Source organism: Acomys russatus, chromosome 15 (genome assembly GCF_903995435.1).
Source record: "Acomys russatus chromosome 15, mAcoRus1.1, whole genome shotgun sequence".
Taxonomy (NCBI): Eukaryota; Metazoa; Chordata; class Mammalia; order Rodentia; family Muridae; genus Acomys; species Acomys russatus.
In genome coordinates, this window is record NC_067151.1 from 45,337,455 (window position 1) to 45,356,588 (window position 19,134).

Genomic DNA, 19,134 nt, shown 5'->3' on the forward strand with positions numbered 1-19,134 from the left:
GCTGAGCTTGGAAAAACTCTTTCCCTAAGAAAGCATTTGAGCAGGAAGTCTCTGGCAGCAGCACTTTTGTGCCTGTGAAATGAAAATTTATTTTTCAGCCTTGAATTTTTTATGGGTGGAATTTATTATCCAACCATCTTTCCTGTTGCCCAGAACAAGGTGTGAAATTTCACTTTAATTAAAATGGTCTCTTTGATATTTGATACATTTTTTTTTTTACAATCTTTGATTCATTCTTGCTCATTTCCTTGAGAAACTGAATATTTTCTATATGTTTCTGATCCTCTTTGTTTTCCCTCTCTACAAATATGTCTAAGAGCAGCAAGTCATAACCATGTTATAGTCTGAATGCTATGCTGTATTGACATTTTCTTTACTAAACAACCTAGTGAAGAACATTGTGAGCCTCTCTTAAACTTGTAGGAGACAAACCAGATGTAGCCATATCATTTGCCAGACTATAACATCATCAGTCTCTAGACCAATTCCCCCAGTGTCCTAACTCCGCCTGAACCCCTGTGAGTCTGGACTTTACTGCCCACCTTTCTTCCAACAGTCTGGTCTTCTGAACTCCAACGAGAATGACCTATTACGTTATTTTCTGGTTTTGGACTTTAGGACTTTTCTAGTTCCAAATGTTTCCACATTTCTTTCACAAACTAATTCTAATGCCCTAACTAATAGTTTGGCTTATAATAGTCAGTTCCCAGTCTCTGTAATAGTTAATTTTTTTCTTAACGATGACAAAATTCCTTACAGGAAGCAGTTTGGATGAGGAAGGCTTTCTTTTCCTTCAGCATATAGTCCACCATGAAGAGAAGGACATTGCAGAAGGAGTAGCTCCTAGTGTGTGGAAGCAAGAGTGTGAGGCTGCTGCTCAGGCCACAGGAAATAAAGGGAGAGAAATTATCTATGAACATGGCTGGGTTCTAACTTCTATCATCTGTCCCCTGACCCCAACACTTGCCTTTTGCAGGGTCCCCTCCTAAAAGGTTCAATTGCCTTCTTTCAATAATGCTATAAACCAGGAAGCAAGTGTTCAACTCGGTGGGGGGGGGGGCATTTTATACACAAATAACAAGATACTCAATTTTGTGTATGTTATTTAGTTCCCACAGGAAAACTTCTTTTTTCCCCTTGTAGTTAGGGATTCAAATAGGTATTCTTTCCTCTTCCTTCTCCTCTTCTTATTTTTCTTCTCTTCTTCCTCTTTCTTTTTCCCCTCCTCCTCCCCCTCCTCATCTTCCTTCTCTTCTTCCTCTTCCTTTTCCTCCTTGACACCATGTTTGAGACAAGACTTCATGCATTCCAGGGAGGCTTTTAATCCAGTTGATGACCTTGAATTCCTGATCTTTCTGCCTCCACCTTCTAAATCCTGAAATTAAAGGCTTGTGCCAGTATTCCTGACTCTTCCAAATATAGCATTTATTAAAATGACGTGAAGGACCTGAATGAAATCATGTGAACTTTGTCTAGGTGTAGAGATAAAATCCCATTAACACACACACACACACACACACACACAAATTTTGTACATATCATCAGAATTATGTTTACTTATGAAGATGTTGGAAAGTTTGGATCACAAAGCAACCTTGACTTGAAATAAGACTATGAAATTTTGCTGACTAGATTAATTTTATCAGTTTAATTTTCCTCTTAATTTTAAATATTTTTTCATGAAATTACAATCAAACACAACTTTACTTCAGAGTCATATCTGTGATAAAAATAAAAAGAGGCCGTAAATTGATTATTTCATTAATAACTTTGAGATTGTTATCTTGACTAATGCATCATACTCTACTTCTTTACTACAACATATAAAATAAGAAAATACAGTGTTCTTGTGTAAAATGACGTTTACATGGATATAAGTGTTACTACTATGTCTTTAGGGATACCTTACAGTTCTAGTCATTTCTGTGACTTGTAGGTGTTATAACTTGGTAAATGAGATGGGTTGGTTATTATTTGTTGATTTGAAACAAACTAGAGTCATCTTGGAAAAGGAACCTTAATGAAGAAAATCTTTTCATTAATTGGTCTGTAGGCAAGGCTGTGAGACAATATGTTGATTATTGATGGAGCTTGGGAAAAAAACCAAAACAAATAATTAGCCATTGTAGATGGTACTACCCTGGACAGTTGAGCCTGAGTTGAGTGAAAATAAGAAAGCAAAGTTAGCCATGGAGAGCAAGCAAATAAATAGTATTCTTCTACAATTCCTGCTTCAGTTCTTGCTTCTAGATGCCTACTTTTCCAGTGTTGGACTGTGACATGGAACTTGAAAAAGATTCTTTTATCTACAAGTTGGTTTTGGTCAGTGTTTTTTCTTAGTAAAGTAAGACAGTAAGACTATTGATTACTTTTCTCCCTTGACAGCTTGGGTATCTGTTTTCAGTACTTTGAGGACCAGCTGGCTTCTAGGTTCAACCCTTTCAAGTCCTCAACCCAAAATACATGGTATGGTTTCTTTATTGAGACTTACCTTCAACTTTCTGGGAAGCAACCAAGGGCAGGAAAATAGCCTATGCTGTTTTTAGAGTCTCTCAGACTCTCCTGACCAGACCAACAATTTGCAAGGAGGTGTCCCATGATTGACACTGAGGCTTTTGTGGGGGAGTGTTGCCACCTCAAATTGTATAACTTCATTTAAACTATTTTTGTATACACATAAACCTAATACAATGATTTTGAGAACAATGTTTGCAGTCAGAGATTAGAAGGTTGAGTGAAGTGATTTTGCATAGCATATTTTATGGCTTTGTTGTATAAATTTAAATAAATCAGAATTTTAGATCAAACAAACATCTTCATTTTATTCTCCTAATCACAAAGTGCTTTATATTATTATTGTGGCTGAGAGTATATCATTAAAATTTAGGCCATACTTTATTAGAAAGTCTCTCAGGTTTGGAATTGCAATGGGGTATTTAATAGTGTATTTCAATAGTCTATATGGCTAGGTGTTTTGGCAGCAAAATGTCAGGGAAATCCATGCAACTTATTACCTCATTTCTTCTATAAATTAAGCCTTCTTAGTGAGAAGTAATATTGTTTGGGTTAACTTCATAATGAATAGACATTCAGGAAGTCAACAGATGGTATTGTTGGCAAAGAGTGGCAAGCAGAGCCAGCAAATGCAGATCCAAAATAAGTCTGTATTCTAATAAAGAAAACTCCACTATGGAGAAGGGCCCAAAATAACCAACTTGCTGCCAACAGGCTATCTGCTTTCCTCTGGATACGGGGACCTATCTGCGGTTCAGTGATGGTGGCTCTTGCTATAAAATTGGGCATTCAGTCCTGATGGTAGCCAAGTTTGTATTAGTGAGGATAAGACCATTTGTGAGTCTATTCAAAATCCCCTTACACTGCCATGGCTGCAATTTAAATGAACATGTTGAGTAAATACGGCTGGGATTCTAGGGAGAAAAACCAAGATTGACTGGCATCTCCATTTTAGAACAACTTGTCCCCTTGATTATTGAAAGGCTCATCTTTAGTGGGAACTTTTTGCTGAGCATTTGCATAAGATAAAAATAACTTCGAATTCTTAGTTAATTCCGGGAGGTTTATCCAAACCCCTTTGTCTCCCACCATCTGGTCAAACCATTAGTCATTGCCCTTCAGTTGTTCCTCATGCAATGTCTCCTTCCAGGAGAAGTGGACCACAATATGTACCCACGAATTCTGCCCACTAGAAGAATTGTCCTTTCCACTTTCCCCCGCCATCATTCCAAGCAGGATGGGAGCAGTAGGCCTACAGCAATTCATTTTGTACTGGTGCCAGCATACTGGATAGAGCTCTTTGTGAACAGGGCTGGAAAAGTTTTCTCTGTGCTCAACTCCTGGCAAAAACCTTGCCACGTGGCCACAGGAATGGTTTGAGGCATGCACTGCAGGTGGAATAGCACACTGAGTATTCCAGCTAATAGCCACATGTGTTTCCATTCAGTTATAATGTTCTGTTGCCTTCCTGCTCGTCAGCACCTAAGTATATCATGTTGCCAGCACAGAGAGCAGCATGAGGTTCTCTGAGTCAAAAGTAAATGTCTTTTATAATAAACTATGAGAGAGTCAGATAGTTGGTTTGTACTAGAGATATGAGAGTAAAGGGTATATTGTTGGCCTCTCTTAGAGTAATAAACGGATTCTTATATTCTGTATACCGTGAGTGAACAAAAGTCAAATATTTGTCAAATCAGTATTTATGAAGCAGCAGGCCAATAGGGGCAGTGTTTATTTCCTCCCCAGATGATAATAAAATTTGGATAAATGCTATCATGGGAAAAGTTTCTGATTAGGCATGTAATAATCTTTGCCATTTAAAAAGATTCATGCACCTGGGAGACAATGTGGACATGCTTTCTAGTTTTGGAGGGTATTTGTTCCAAGTATATATTTTAGAGCTGGGCTAAAAGCCAGAAAAATGGGGAGAACAACTTGTGAGAGCAACAGTATTTCTGGCAGTATGGCTCTTCTAGACCTTGTGCACTCATGCTTGAGTATGCATATCCTGCCCCTTGAACCTACTTGGGACTTGATGACTGATTACAGAAGCAGAATGGGGCAAAAAGGCACTGCTTTAGAAAATGTAGCTTCCTTCTGGGCCTGTCTACCTTTCTTGGAGTGGTGATTAACAGACAAGCACCATGCCGTACGGAAGCCCAGGCTGTACTCTGCAGTGACTTGGATAGGTTCTTGGCTAAGAACTCAAGCTAAGGTGACTGCCAATGCTGAGTGTCAGTTGCCAGCTGCATGAGTGAATGAGTCTAGAGACTACTCCAGGCCTCAGCCTTCAGTGCTAAGTGGAGAAGAGGGAGTTTTCCCTGTAAGTCTATCCCAAGTAACAAATCTACCAGTACAACAAATGTCCTTGTCACTGGAGCTGATGCAACGAGATCCCAGAGGACGCTTGAAGTAGTCGCTGGGCACACTATTAAAACATGGTCAGGAAGAGAAGATGGTATTCTATGCTTTGGGGCACTGAGTTTGAAGGTGTTATCCAGTGATCTCTGAGATATTTGCCTTTGTCTTTTTCCCCACTGAACATTTTTTCCACTGGTTATTTGCTCAAGGTTCCTTTGAGAAGCTCCAAAAGGAAGATTTACAGTAGAAATTCTGATGCTCCTTTAAAGCATTCTTCAGTCATCCCTGATCTCATCTCAGAAAAGTCACACTGACCTCCAAACTGTCAGAAGTGAACTGCCCAGTGGTCTCAATGGTCCGCAACTCATCAGGGAAGATCCCTGCACACTTGGCCATTCTGATCACCCTGACACTGGCCTTTATGAGCAGAACCATGCCCTGATTTTGCTGCCATTTAGAAGCTGTTTTGTTTTGTTTTTTGTTTTTTTTTTTTTTCCATTCAAGATCTCTGTCTCCTCTTCTGTGATAATCCATTTAAAAGCATCAGATGCATCATATTCCCAGCTGACAAAGAATAGCCATCTAAGCACTTTTTGAATGTATACTGATGTTCTCTAGGGAAATACCACTTTCAGTTTCTCCCTGAAGGGTGTGCTTTCTCTGAAATGATACCGTTTGGGTTCTTCAAAGGCACCAGGGTAATAAACACCAGGCTATAATGCATACAGTCCAGGTTTCCTAGATCCCTAAGAGTTCGGATTACTTTTTATGCATCATATTGAGAATTATTTACCCAGGTATGAGTCTATTGTTTTTTTCTACAATCTGAGTTTGAGTTAAGATTACAAACCATCAAAATGTTAATATACAGAAAACTTTTATCTTTTTTTGTAAACTTAAAAATATTCATATAAGTTTCATGCAGTTATGATTTACATGCCCCCGTCAAGGTCAAAAGGACTCCAGATAAGTACTTCTGTCAATCAATGTCCTAAGCTTCCTTGTCTACTGTCTATTCCTTCAGGTTCAAGTGTAAACTCAAGATAAAGGTTTTCCTCTAGGCTCTTTAACTTTACGTTCTGTCCCTAGTCTATATCTGTCCCAACAGATTTCCAATCAACTGAAGGCTGCAAGCTGCTTCAAATAAAAATCAGCTAGTCCTGGAATTGCTGAAAACCCATGTAAACTAGATGCTTCTGATAGAATTTTCCAACCAGCCTGAGGACCTGGCTTGAACTAGCACTTCCAGACTCCTCCAGAGTTGCCTGCATTTCAGTACCTCAGGTGGTCTCGCAGAATCTGGGGATCAAGAGTGACCCCAGGCTGAATCCTCTCCTTCCCAGAGCCTTTGATCAGCATTCTAGCCTCCCTAAGCCCTGACAAGGACACCCTAATTTCTGCAAAGAAGCAGTTGCAGAGCAGATTAAGTCACCCCTATCGTTAACAAAATAATGGGAAGATCAAGTCCGAAAGAAACCTGGGACAAGGTTAACTGTGCTGCCTATTAATGTGCTAAAGTGCATGCTGGACTCCAGGTTCACTCAGCAGAGCCTGCCTTTACAGTCCTCAGCTCTTCATCACACTCCTACATAACTCTACCATTTCATCCCTCTTGGTCCTCTTTCTTGCTCTCCTCTCTTCCTCCTTCTTTCCTCTCTCATGGCCCAGTTTGGTCTATTGGCTGTGTTTTCACCTACTACTTTCTCTCCCTGCACTGGGCAATTCCAGATGCCTCTGGCTGCAATCTTCCTCATGTCTACAATAAAACCATTCCCCTCAACCATAAAAATAAATCTTTACCCATTTCTGTAATTTAACCATGAATCAAGGTTTCATTTAATTAGCCTGCTAACTATTAGGTACCTTCTTAGCTCCTTAAGTGAATATCAGCAATTTCTGCTTAGTTTACTCATCATGAAAATGTAGCTTATTTGAAAATAGATTCTTTTTCTTCCTAGTTTATCATCAGAATCTACACTCATATATAGATTCACACACACACACACACACACACACACACACTTTTTATATTTTCTCTTTTATTGGTAAAAAAAAGTTAGTAGGTAAAATAGGTCTCTAAGAGTAGTCAAATGTGTACTTGGTCTCACCTCCCCCAAACTCCAACTGACTGAGCAGGATTTTAGATCCAACACCACCTAGAAAAATGAGAGTATGTGAAAGCTGGGTTTTGTGAATCTGGGTCCTGGTCTTGCATATTGATAATTATCTATGCAGAGAAGTACAGAAGAGGCACAAGTGAAGGGAATCTGTCTATACTGCTTAGAGGGGCCCAGCAAGGACCCTGCAGTACTCAGGGTCATTTGAATTTTCTTTTTTTTTTTTTAATTCTTTTTTTATTAATTTATTCTTGTTACATCTCAATGTTTATCCCATCCCTTGTATCCTCCCATTCCTCCCCCCCCCATTTTCCCATTATTCCCCTCCCCTATGACTGTTCCTGAGGGGGATCACCTCCCCCTATATATTCTCATAGGGTATCAAGTCTCTTCTTGGCTACCTGCTGTCCTTCCTCTGAGTGCCACCAGGTCTCCCCCTCCAGGGGACATTTGTAGGGGCTGTTCTCTTGTCTAGCTGATGCTCTGAATTTTGCCTAAAGAGTCTGGAAATATATTTAGATGCTATTTGGCACAGTTTAGTTACTTTGTTACCTGAGATAAGGAAATCCTTTTTAGCTTAGTCATGGAACATTCCTTACTGTACTTGGAGGAGAGAATTTGGGATATATGAGTGTATGCTATCCTTGTTTTGTTTCTTTTGGGATTTGATTTCTTTATGCTCATTCACACTGTTACGTTATGATGATTTCTCAGCCCCCTGAAGACAGACTTCAATTAGACCTTCCTTCCAGTTAAGTATAGGTGATAATTTAATTAAATGTAGAGTCACTGTTTCCATGGGTTACCTGAGGCTTGGAGCTTATTATCTCTAAATCCACGTTTCCAGTTTCCTCTAAAACCAGTTTCAGGTTTTGTTTCCATGGGGATATGGTACTTACTGCCATGCCTGCAACAACTCAATATCTGTCAAAATTCTGGTTAGGAACAAGAGAAGCTGCTTAGCTTGTTTAAATAGAAAAGAAGCTGAGAGGTGGCTTTTGCCTGTAATCCCAGCACATGGGATGCAAAGGAAGGGAGGAATGCTATTCCAACTTGGGCATTATTTTGAGTTCTAGGACAGAGTGAAAGCTGTCCTCAAAAAAAAAAAAAAAAAAAAAAAAAAAAAAAAAAAAAAACTAACAACAACAAAAAACAAAAACGAAAACAAAAACACAAGCAAATACAAATAAAACAAACAGATGAAATTGCCAGCAACCCTTAAACTGAGTGTTTACTCAGAAACAAAAGATGGAAATTCAATTTGTTAAAATATGTATTAGGTAGGTCGTATACTCTCCAGGAAAATTAGAGAGCTAGGTTTTAAAGCTGTATCACCATGGAAAACATATTCACAGCACTGTGAGTAATGCTTCAGCAAATATATCACTGCCGCCGCCACCGGGAGACAATGCCGCAGCGTGTGTAGACTCTAGATATTAGGAAGCAGAGACTGTTCACCTTGCTTCCCAAAGCTGATTGTTCTTTCATATTTTCAGTTAAAAAAAAATGACCTAGCCTCATTATGAGCAACAGCCTCATGTGTTTTGTTTCTAAACTGAAATTTTCTGTGAACATACCTGGCTTGTTTAAGGTATCACGTGCTAATATTTTGTCTGGACAGGGATTAAGAAAGCGAGCTCTGACTTCTAACTGTGGTAGCAAGACATAGCAATTAATTGTCTAAGACTGATATCCTGCAGGCTAGTCTGTAGGAGAATTTACCTCCTTCCTAGCAGAATGATTTAGGAACTAAACATTGCTCCATGGAAACTGGCTACAGCTCATTGCTTGAGGTAATCACCCTTGGTGGAGTGCTGAGGTGGTAAGGCAAGTCTATGGGCTTGAGTAATGCTGTATCTACAAGGCTTGCACTCTCCATTACACCAGTGGATGGATTGGTTCTTAAAATGGTACAGCTTAAATGCCTATGGCCCAAGGACCAAGATGTTTAAATATCCGTCCTTGCTAAATCACAGTAGCTACACTGCAGTGTGAAGAACAGTAGGAGAATTGTTCTCTTACAATTGTCTTTTGTAGGTCTGAATAGTGACTATAGTTCTAGAAGGTCTAACATTTATGATGTCTGATCAATTGCCTTTGATTGATCTGATTGACAAAGCTCATGGCAACAGGGACGATGAGATGAGCTTGATAAAACTTTATTGCAGATGAATAAACCCATATTATTTCAATTATATTAAAAGTACTGTTTTAATTGCAACAAGTTACTCAAAATTATTGGTTTTGGAAGAAGTATACAAAATATATGAATAATGTAAAAATAAAAATATATGAGCACATGAAAGCTTTTATAAGATGCCAGATTTGATGTGCGAAATTAGAGTCTTCACCAAATAAAATAGTTAACAATCTATTTCTTTGGTTCTTATCCAGCACAGTATGGTCTCAGTTTGACAGGTGACTTAAATGTTTTGTTATCCATCATTTTACGGAAATGTGTTATGTGGATGGTGAAGATGCCTGCTAGCCTGAGAGAATAGCATGGTTACATTGTTCTGTCTGCCTTATAAGAAGGCGTGGTCCAGAGTGCAATTTTTACTTCTCTCATTGATTTTTCATGTTTTGTCATTTTCACTTATTTGAATAATCAGATTTGATAGTTAAGTTTTTCTTATGATTTTTCTGAGGTGTAATGGAATGGATAACAAAGAGAGACAGAGAGGCTAAAATGTTGGAAATGTGAGCGGTCAAGTAATAGGTTTATTTCACTCAAAATTTTAAGTTAGTGTTCCAAGTAATGAGTTACACTCTGATGTTTTCACACATGTAACAGTGTATTTTGCTTATCTTCAGCCTAATTGCCTTTCCACATAGCTCTTTACCTCTCTTTTTACTTGCTATTTTGCCCCCAAATAGAATCCTTTCTACTAACACGACAAATATATAAGTATGTGTGTGTGTGTGTGTGTGTGTGTGTGTGTGTGTGTGTGTGTGAGAGAGAGAGAGAGAGAGAGAGAGAGAGAGAGAGAGAGAGAGAGAGAGAGAGAGAGAAGAAAGAGACAGAGACAGAAAGAGATGCTGAATCAAGATTTTAAATATGAGAAAAACCGTATTTTTTCTTTGCTTTCCCATTATATTTTTTCCTCATCTCTTCCCTCCCTTAAGACACCTTCCGTGTATATAGATTGGGATGATTATTTTAATAGAGGTGAGAATTCCTGCTTACTGTGTATGGTATTCTCCTTGGGGTTGGGAATCCTGACCTCCATGAATGGAAAAGGCAAGCTGAGCGTTATTGGAACACATACATTCTCTCTATTCTCTCAACCACGAAAGTTGACCATCTACTTCAAGTTTCTGCCACTTCGACTTCCCTTGAGGTGATGAATTTTAACCTAGCATTGTGACCCAGAACAAATATCTCTCCCCCCAAGCCATGGTACTTTATCCCAACAGTAGGAAAGACTATTAAGACAGCTGTAGCTGGAATTTACCTTATTCTTTTACTTTTCAGAGAATACTTTTCTGCTAATTTTTTCAGCTTGTTTCTTCCAGGTAAAGTGGAATCAGTAAAATCTGGTCCCCTAAGTCTGCCATGTGCCATCTCAGGAAACTAACATTCTGTGAATGTCCCCTTTCTTCTTCCACCTTCCCTCTTCTTCTCGCTGCCTTCCTCGCGTAGAGTATGAACCTTGCCAGGCAACCCAATTCTCTTCACTTGCTGTTGAGTTGTTCTGCTCCATTACTCATGAAGTAATAGTCCTCTTGCACTTTCTCCTTTCCAAAAGCTTTGGCTCTCTTTCTCTGCAGCATAAAATTCAAACCCTTTATCTGTTCTTCATTTGAGGGACATCTAGGTTATTTCCAGATTCTGGCTATTATGAATAACGTAGTTGAGCAAATGCTCTTGTTGTGTGGTGGAGCATCTTTTGGGTATATGCCCAGTAGTGATATAGCTGGGTCTTGATGTAACGCTATTCCCACTTTTCTGAGAAAGCACCAGATTGATTTCCAAAGTGGTTGTACAAGTGTGCACTTTCACCAGCAATAGAGGAGTGTTCCCCTTGCTCCGTATGCTCACCAATATACTGTCACTTCAGTTTTTGATCTTAGCCATTTGACAGGTGTAAGATAGAATCTCAGAGTGATTTTGATTTGTATTTCCCTGATGACTAAGGGCATTGGGAAAATAGAATAGACACAAGAAGTGGATGAAGAGGGAGAAGAGAGTGGAAGAGAGTTTGTGGATAGGAATGAGGGTGGGGATCAGATATGGTGAGTATGAGAGAGTTGGGAAAGAGAAGGGAAACCAAGGAGGTGGGGAGTCTCTGGGAAAAGCTGGAGTCCTGAGACAGGATAGGCTTCTAAGAACATATGGTGATGACTGTAGCTGAGACTCCTAGTAGCTGGGGACAAGGAGACTGAAGCGGTGACTTCCTAGCCAGGCAAGAGTTCCAATGGAGGAAGGAGGACACCAACACACCCAAAAAACCTTTGACCCCTGGCTACAAGATGTGCAGGGATAAAGATGGAGCAGAGATCGGGGAAATGGCCAACTAATGCTGGCCTGGTCTCAGACCTACCCCCCGGGGGAGGGCCAAACATTGACACTATTAATGCTGCTCTCCTGTGTTTGCAGATATGAACCTAGCATAACTGTCTGCTGAGAGGCTTTACCCAGCAGCAGGTCAAAACAGACATTCAGCCAAACATTAGGCAGAACTTAGGGAGTCTTGTGGAAGAGTGAGCAGGCGGGATAGAAGAAGCCACAGGAGACAATAACTACACAAGAAGACAAACAGTGTCAACTAACCTAGGCCGCAAGGAGTCTTACAGAAAATGAAGCAGTCAAAGAGCATGCATAGACTGGATCTAGGCCCCAAACACATATGTAACTGATTGGCAGCTTGGTCTTCATGGGGGTCCCCTAGCAAGCAGAGTGGGGCCTGTCTCTGACATGGACTCTTTTCTTTGTTTTTGGATAATTTCTCTCTAATGGTGCTACCTTATGTGGCCTTAGTGGAGGAGGATGTGCTTGGTCCTGATGAGACTTGCTGTGCCAGGGTGGGTTGGTGGTGCAGTTCTTAGCAAAAGTGAAAAGAGTGGGAGAGTAGGACAGGGAGGAGAGGATAAAAGGGCTGTGATTACAATGTAAAATGAAAAAATAAAAACATAAATATAATAAAAAAGAAAAATGTAGGTATACAGAAATATCATTAGAAAATATATAGAAATAATGGGAGAAAGGGTAGATTACTAAACATGCTCCTCAACTATAAAACTATTGTCAGTCTTAAATATTTTAAAATTTATTGGTATAGAATTTTGTATATTGATGCAGAAATAAGGATATTTTTGATACATGGGTAAAGAATTTTATATCCTAATTAAAATTTAAAATTATTTTTGGTGGGCAGCAATGTGGCTTAGTTGGTTAAAGCGCCTTCCTAGTAAAATTATTTTTGATACGCATATGTATGCATGTTCTACTCTGTAATGAGGTATTGGACCTATACAACCCATTTACAAGTGTAAGGTTACTTTCAGTACTGTTAAAACCTGCTGTTACAAAGGATTTAGAATAATTAACTTACACAAGTTAATGGTTAATCAGACACATTGTCATGTCAGACACTTGTCTAGTTTATCACAGAAATATACATCCTAGGTTGAATAGATAGTATAAATATCTAAAAACAAGAAACACTTGCCTATTCAGATTTATGATAGATAGAAGGACAGATAGATAGACAGATAGATAGACATAATTATACACCATGTAGATGTAAATAGATCATCCTCAAAAACTTCAGAGACTGACAGAATATGGCATTTAAAGATTTTTAAAAAAATAATTTAAGACTTTTTCGACTTGAGACGTCAGCTTCTGGAAACTCCCAAGACTACCTCAACGAATATGATAAGCATCATAAAATCTCCTTTCATAGGTAGCTTCATTAATGGCAAACTAGCCACTGGACAAAAAATGTCCCAACTCTCTCTACAGACAATATATTGTCCAAAATGGACAAGACGTGCACACAGGCTGAATTGATTGCCAAGCACAGTCATGATAGGGTAAGCAAGTCCTTCATATTTCCTGTTTCACAAGTATGTCTGCCAGATATACTGGGCCAGAAGGCTGAAGATGATGCTCCAATTTTATATAGAGAGAATGGGTGATTTAGTTTTAGAAGCTGCTTTCTTGTACTTTTTACTTAAGTAATAATTTTATTCCTTCTCAAGATTCTGATGGGGTTGAAGACTAGAAAGTTATAGTTTTATAGTTAGGCTTAAGTTGCTCATACTTTAAGAATATGTTTTAAAGTCTAGAAAGATGCTTCTTTAAGTTGATAAATCAAGATATGATAGAGATTGATTTAGGTATAAAACTTTTGACTTATCTAAATAAGATAGTATTTTCCTCAAGGTTGCCAAATACAAATAAGATAAACATTTTGAATGTAACTTATGCATATGGATTTCCTGATAATTTCATAATTTTTCTTACTGTATGTAATTTATTATAAAAAACCCTGAGATAGATAGGTATGAGAAGAATTACTACTTAGTATAAAATATTAGGAACAAAGACCTAGGAGTTAAAAAAAAAATACAAACCCTTTCATTACCGTGAAAGGATACAAAAAATGCATAAGTGCCACTGCCTTTGCAGTGTTGCATTTCCACTGAGTTCTGGGACAATTAAAATATTTTTTCCTTCTTTTGAGCCTACATTTTCAAAGCATGCTAGTTATACATTGTCCAACATTGCATTTGCAAGATTTTGGTAGAGAGAAGTTTTACACTATCAAGTAATCCTCATGGAAAAATTGTGTCAAGTACATATTTCTGAAGTGAGACTATATTGGTAGTCTAGTTCTGAAGGGTTTGCATGGTTTATTTTTTTAAACTAAAAAAATTTATTTATTTTTACATCCCAATTGTAGCCTCCTCATTCCTCTTATCCAGGTCCCACCGTCCCTCCCTCATCTCTCCTGTACCTTTCCCTAGTCCTCAGAAAGTGGTGCCCTCCTTCTCTATGATCTGACCCCAGCCTATCAAGTCTCATCTTGACTCCTTGTATCCTCTTCCTCTGTGGCCTGGCAGGTCCACGCTGCCAAGGGGAAGCGATCAAAGAGTGGGCACCAGAGACCATGTCAGAAGTAGTCCATACTCCCCATTTTATGGGACTCAGAAGGAGAATGTACTGCCACTCTACTACATCTGAACAGAGGCTCTAGGTCCTCACCATGCTTGGTCCTTGGATGTGTACCAGTCTCTGCAGAAACCCCTAGGGGGAGACCCAGAATTGTTGGCTCCATTGATCTCCTTGTGGAACTCCTGTCCCCTTCAGATCTTTCTAACCCCCAACTCTCCCATGAGACTCCCTGAGCTTCACCCCAAAGTGTGACAGATGTGAGTCTCAGCATCTGCTTAGATCCCCTGCTGGGTGGAATCTTCCAGAGGACCTCTATGGTATGCTTTCTCCTGTTCCTTCTCTTCAACTGCTTCAGTTTTCTATTCTATTTGTCTTTCTGAATGAGAATTAAGCATCCTTCGTAGGGTTCTCTTTGTTATTTAGGTTCTTTAGGTCTGTGTATTGTAGTGTGGTTATCCTGTATTATGTGGCTAATATCTGCTTATAAGTGAGTATAGGGTCTAGGTTACTCTACTCATTATGATCTTTTTTAGTTCCATCCATTTGCCTGCAATGTCAAGATTTCCTTGTTTTTAATAGCTGAGTAGTATTCCATTACATAAATGTATCAGTTTATTTATTCAGTCTTCAGTTGAGGGACTTCTAGATTGTTTTCAGATTCTGGTTATTATGAATAAAGCTGCTATGAACATAGTTGAACAAATGTCCTTCCTGTGTGATGGAACATCTTTAGGGTGTATGCCCAGGAGTAGAATAGCTGGGTCTTTGAATAGAACTATTCACATTTTTCTGAGAAAGCACCAGATTGATTTCCAAAGTGGTTGTACAAGTTTGCATTCCCACCAGTAATGCAGAAATGTTCCCTTCTCCACATCATTGCCAGCATGTGCTGTCACTTGAGTAGTGGGTCTTAGCCATTCTGACAGGTGTAAGATGGAATCTGAGTTGTTTTTATTTGCATTTCCTTGATAACTAAGGATGCTGAACATTTCTTTAAGTGGTTCTCAGCCATTTGATATTGCTATGTTGAGAATCCTCTGTTTAGTTCCCCACTACATTTTTTATTGGGATTATTTGGTTTAATGGTGTTTCATTTCTTGAGTTCTTTATATATTTTGGATATTAGCCCTTTGTTGGATGTAGGGTTAGTGAAGATCCTTTCCCAGTTTGTAGGGTGTCATTTGACTTTGTTAACAGTGTCCTTTGCCTTACAGAAGCTTTTAAGTTTCATAAGGTCCCGTTTATTAATTGTTTTTCTTAGAGCCTGAGATAATAGTGTTCTATTCAGGAGTTTGTCTCCTGTGCCAATGAGTTCAAGGATCTTCCCCACTTTCTCTTCTAATAGATTCAGTGTGTCTGGTTTTATGTTGAAGTCTTTAATCCACTTGGACTTTAGTTTTGTGCAGAATGATTAATAATGATCTATTTGTATTTTTCTACACATAGACATCCAGTTAGACCAATATCATTTATTGAAGATGATTCTTTTTTCCATTGTATGGTTTTGGTCTCTTTGTTAAAAATCAACTGTCTATGTGTGTGGGTTTATTTCTGGGCCTTCAGTTTGATTCCATTGATCCACATGTCATCGTTTATATTTACAATAGCTTTTGGTAACATGATTTATTTTTTCAACTCTTTCAGTTGCAGTTCTTTTGGCATCATACTTACTTGTATAGATTGTTATTATCTCATGTTTACCAAAATCTTGAGCTTTGGTTTATGCACATATGATGTCCTTGATATAATTGTATTTTAAATCAATTGATAAGTAGACAAAAAAATCACATAACTTTTAACCTATAGACATATTTTACTCCTTCCCCGAAATCATTTGTATACTTCATTAAACTCTAAGTTTAAGCTGATGCCTTTTATTTTCATTTTAGAAATATTACCATCAGTAGCTCTTTTACATTATATCAGCTTGAATGAGGAAAGCCTTATTTGAATTTGACTAATCTTAATATTACTAGCATACTGAAATAGGGCAATTTATAAAGGGTCAGTTGGGAGAACTAAACCTGGCATTTTATGTTGTATAATTTGCTACATTTTATCCCACTGGAAAATAACCTGAAGTCGAATTTACATAGTTCTAATTTTATAACTGCTTTATATATCAAACTGGGTAGGAATAGAATATGCTTTCAACATAAATTCAGTACATAATAATAACAGTATATTTATTTTGCACTAACTATACCCAGCATTGTTCCATCCACCTTGTATGTCATAAAAAACAATCACTTACAAGGCTCAGTGGCTGTCCTGCGAAGCAAGGGCTGTTCATGTTTTACTTCACATCTGTGACCACAAAGGTGCTGCAAGATAAAGTAGTTCGTGCAAAGGTCGTTGCTCTGGTCAGATTGGTACTTAGAGTCTTGTACTAAAGCCACATATTGCATAGTCACATTATACCTTTTGCTTTTTTTTTTTTTCTGTTTCAGAACGTATTTTCATAACTTCATAGTGTATACAAAGGCTTTAACATTTTCCACTTTAAACTCAGTTTTGCTTTGAGAAACTGTTTTTCTTTTCTTTTTTTTTTTTTTTTTTTTTTTTTTTTTGCTTAAAATGTATTTTTCCTATACCATATTATGATTATGGTTCGCCATAATCATCTCTTCTGAAAATCTCCCCACTTCCCCTCTCATCTGAATCCACACTCTTCCTGCTCTGTTTAGAAAACAAGCAGGCATCTAAGGAATAATAATAAAATAAGATTGAAAAAAAACCCAAACAAACTAGATTAGGACAATACAAACAAAGAAATTCAATTAAAAAGAGCCAAAGAGAAAACATGAGATACACATGTAGACACAGAGGCTCACGTGTTTATTTTCACAGCAATTCCCTTTTTAAACCCCCCCCCACAAAACTGGAAGCCACAATATACATGCAAAGGGCCCATAAGGAAGCCCCAATATATATGCAAAGGACATGTAAAAGAAAAAAACATTCCTCACAAAATCTTGTGAGACCAAGAACCTCACAATGTCCCCGTGAGTTTGCTTAGTGTGGCCGTAGCCTGCTGGCACACGGCCTGCTCTGAGGACTCTTTGTATTCTAGTGTGACTCTGTTGCATGAAACTAGTAGTTTGCATGAGAGATGAGAGTGGAGATAGTTTCTGGGTTGCAATAGGAGTTTGTGTTCACTTCTTTCAGTGCTGAGACCCCCCATCTGGTGCAGACCTGTGCAGGCCCTGTGCATGCTGACACAGGCTCTGTGAGTCCAGATGTATTGATGCTGCTGTGTTTTGAGGGCCTCTAGATCCATCCTTTCTAGATCTTCTTATCTTTCTGCCTCCTCTTTCCTTGAGTTCCGAGGGTAGGAATTGGACGGAGACATTCCATTTAGGAGTAGGTGTTACAATGTCTCTCATTCTCCTCACATGGTCCATCCGTGGGCCTCTGTATTTGTTCTAATTTACTGCAGGGGGGAAGCTTCTCTGATGATGGTTGAGCAAGGCACTGATCTATAAGTATAGCAGAATGTCATTAGAACTTACTTAAGTGCTACATTCCTTTAAGAGACAGGAGTTTTTGGCTTTTCCCTAGGATTCTGACCTATCTGTCTCAGGGTCTTGGCTACACAAGCAGGGTCAGGCATGGGTTTCATCTCATGAAGTGAGCTTTAAATCCAATCAGATATTGATTGGTTATTCCCACAAGCCTTGGGCCACTATGGAGGAATTTTAATACAGCAACCTGGCTGTTCTGATCACATCCAGAGACCTTCTAAGCCTGGGTGATCGGGCTGGAATGCAGATACATCCATAGTGCACACCTTTCATCCAAACAGTGAAGCTAAAGTTAGTTTGTAGAAGGAAGAACCCATGTTTAAAAGTGATGTCTAACTGAGAGGCAAAGTGACTAATCAGAGAAAGATTTGACAGAATAGGATATGCCCAACTCTCATGAGAATGTAAGCTACCTGAGAGGACGGAGAGGAGAGAGAGAGAGAGAGAGAGAGAGAGAGAGAGAGAGAGAGAGAGAGAGAGAGAGAGAGAGAGAGAGAGAGAGAGAGAGAGAGAGAGAGAGAGAGAGAGAGAGAGAGAGAGAGAGAGAAGAAAGCAATTTTATTGGGAATTATACAAAAAGGGTTGAAGAGGAAACAAGCTAGACACAGGTGATGACAGAATGAGCCAGAGAAGGAGAATGAGTCAGAAGGCTGGAACAGATGGCTAGAATTAGTTTGAGGCCAAACAGAAAAATTCATTCAGAAGCTAAGATAAGCCAGTTTGAATCGGTCAACTTGGAGGGCAGTTTGAACCAGAACAGCTGAGTTGAACCAGTCAGCCAGAATTTAGAAAGAGGTAGAAAGAGTGAGCTTATTCAGCAGTAAGTCTCAGAGGCTGAAAACATTCTAGGCATAGATTAGTTGGTACAAAGGCTAGAAGCTTCCAGTACTAGGCCTAGGTTAACAGACAGATGCAGTAAGCCTTGGAGACAACTGAGTCAGGTGAATAAAAGTTACTGTTACAGGGAAAGGTAGTCTTGACATCACATGAAGATATTTGAATAAGTTGGTTGTTGTAATCTTATTTGTGCCACAGTTTATGTTTAGGGACCATCATGAACAAAGTCCACATAAAATTAGGGGGGAGAATAATTCTTGCTACCACAGTGCTGGCACGCTGAAAGACACAAAGATGGAACAAAGTTGCATTTTCCATGTTATACTTGAGGCAATGTGATACTTTAAGTGACGTATTTATCTGTGAGCTCTTTCTTGACTTGGTTCTGTTTTGCTGAAAACTTTAGTAAATATTAAGGGAAGTGCTTTCTTAAAAGACATGTTTATTTGAGAAGGAATTAGAAAACAGTAGCAAGTGCAGGCACAAATAGTCTATAAGGCAGCATTATAAACAAGAAATTAGTGTAGGTCCATCCGTTTGCCTGCAAATTTCATGATTTTCTTTTTTAAAACAGCTGAGTAGTATTCCATTGTGTAATGTACCACAATTTCTTTACCTCTTCTTTGAGGGACATATGGGTTGTTTCCAGATTCTGGCT

At 38.7% G+C, this 19,134-nt stretch overlaps 1 pseudogene; it reads right to left on the bottom strand.

Annotated features, from left to right (window-relative positions):
- Nucleotides 1-5,271, bottom strand: part of LOC127199028 (60S ribosomal protein L7a-like) — a 33,106-nt pseudogene extending 27,835 nt beyond the window's left edge.
- Nucleotides 5,272-19,134: the final 13,863 nt, after the last annotated feature.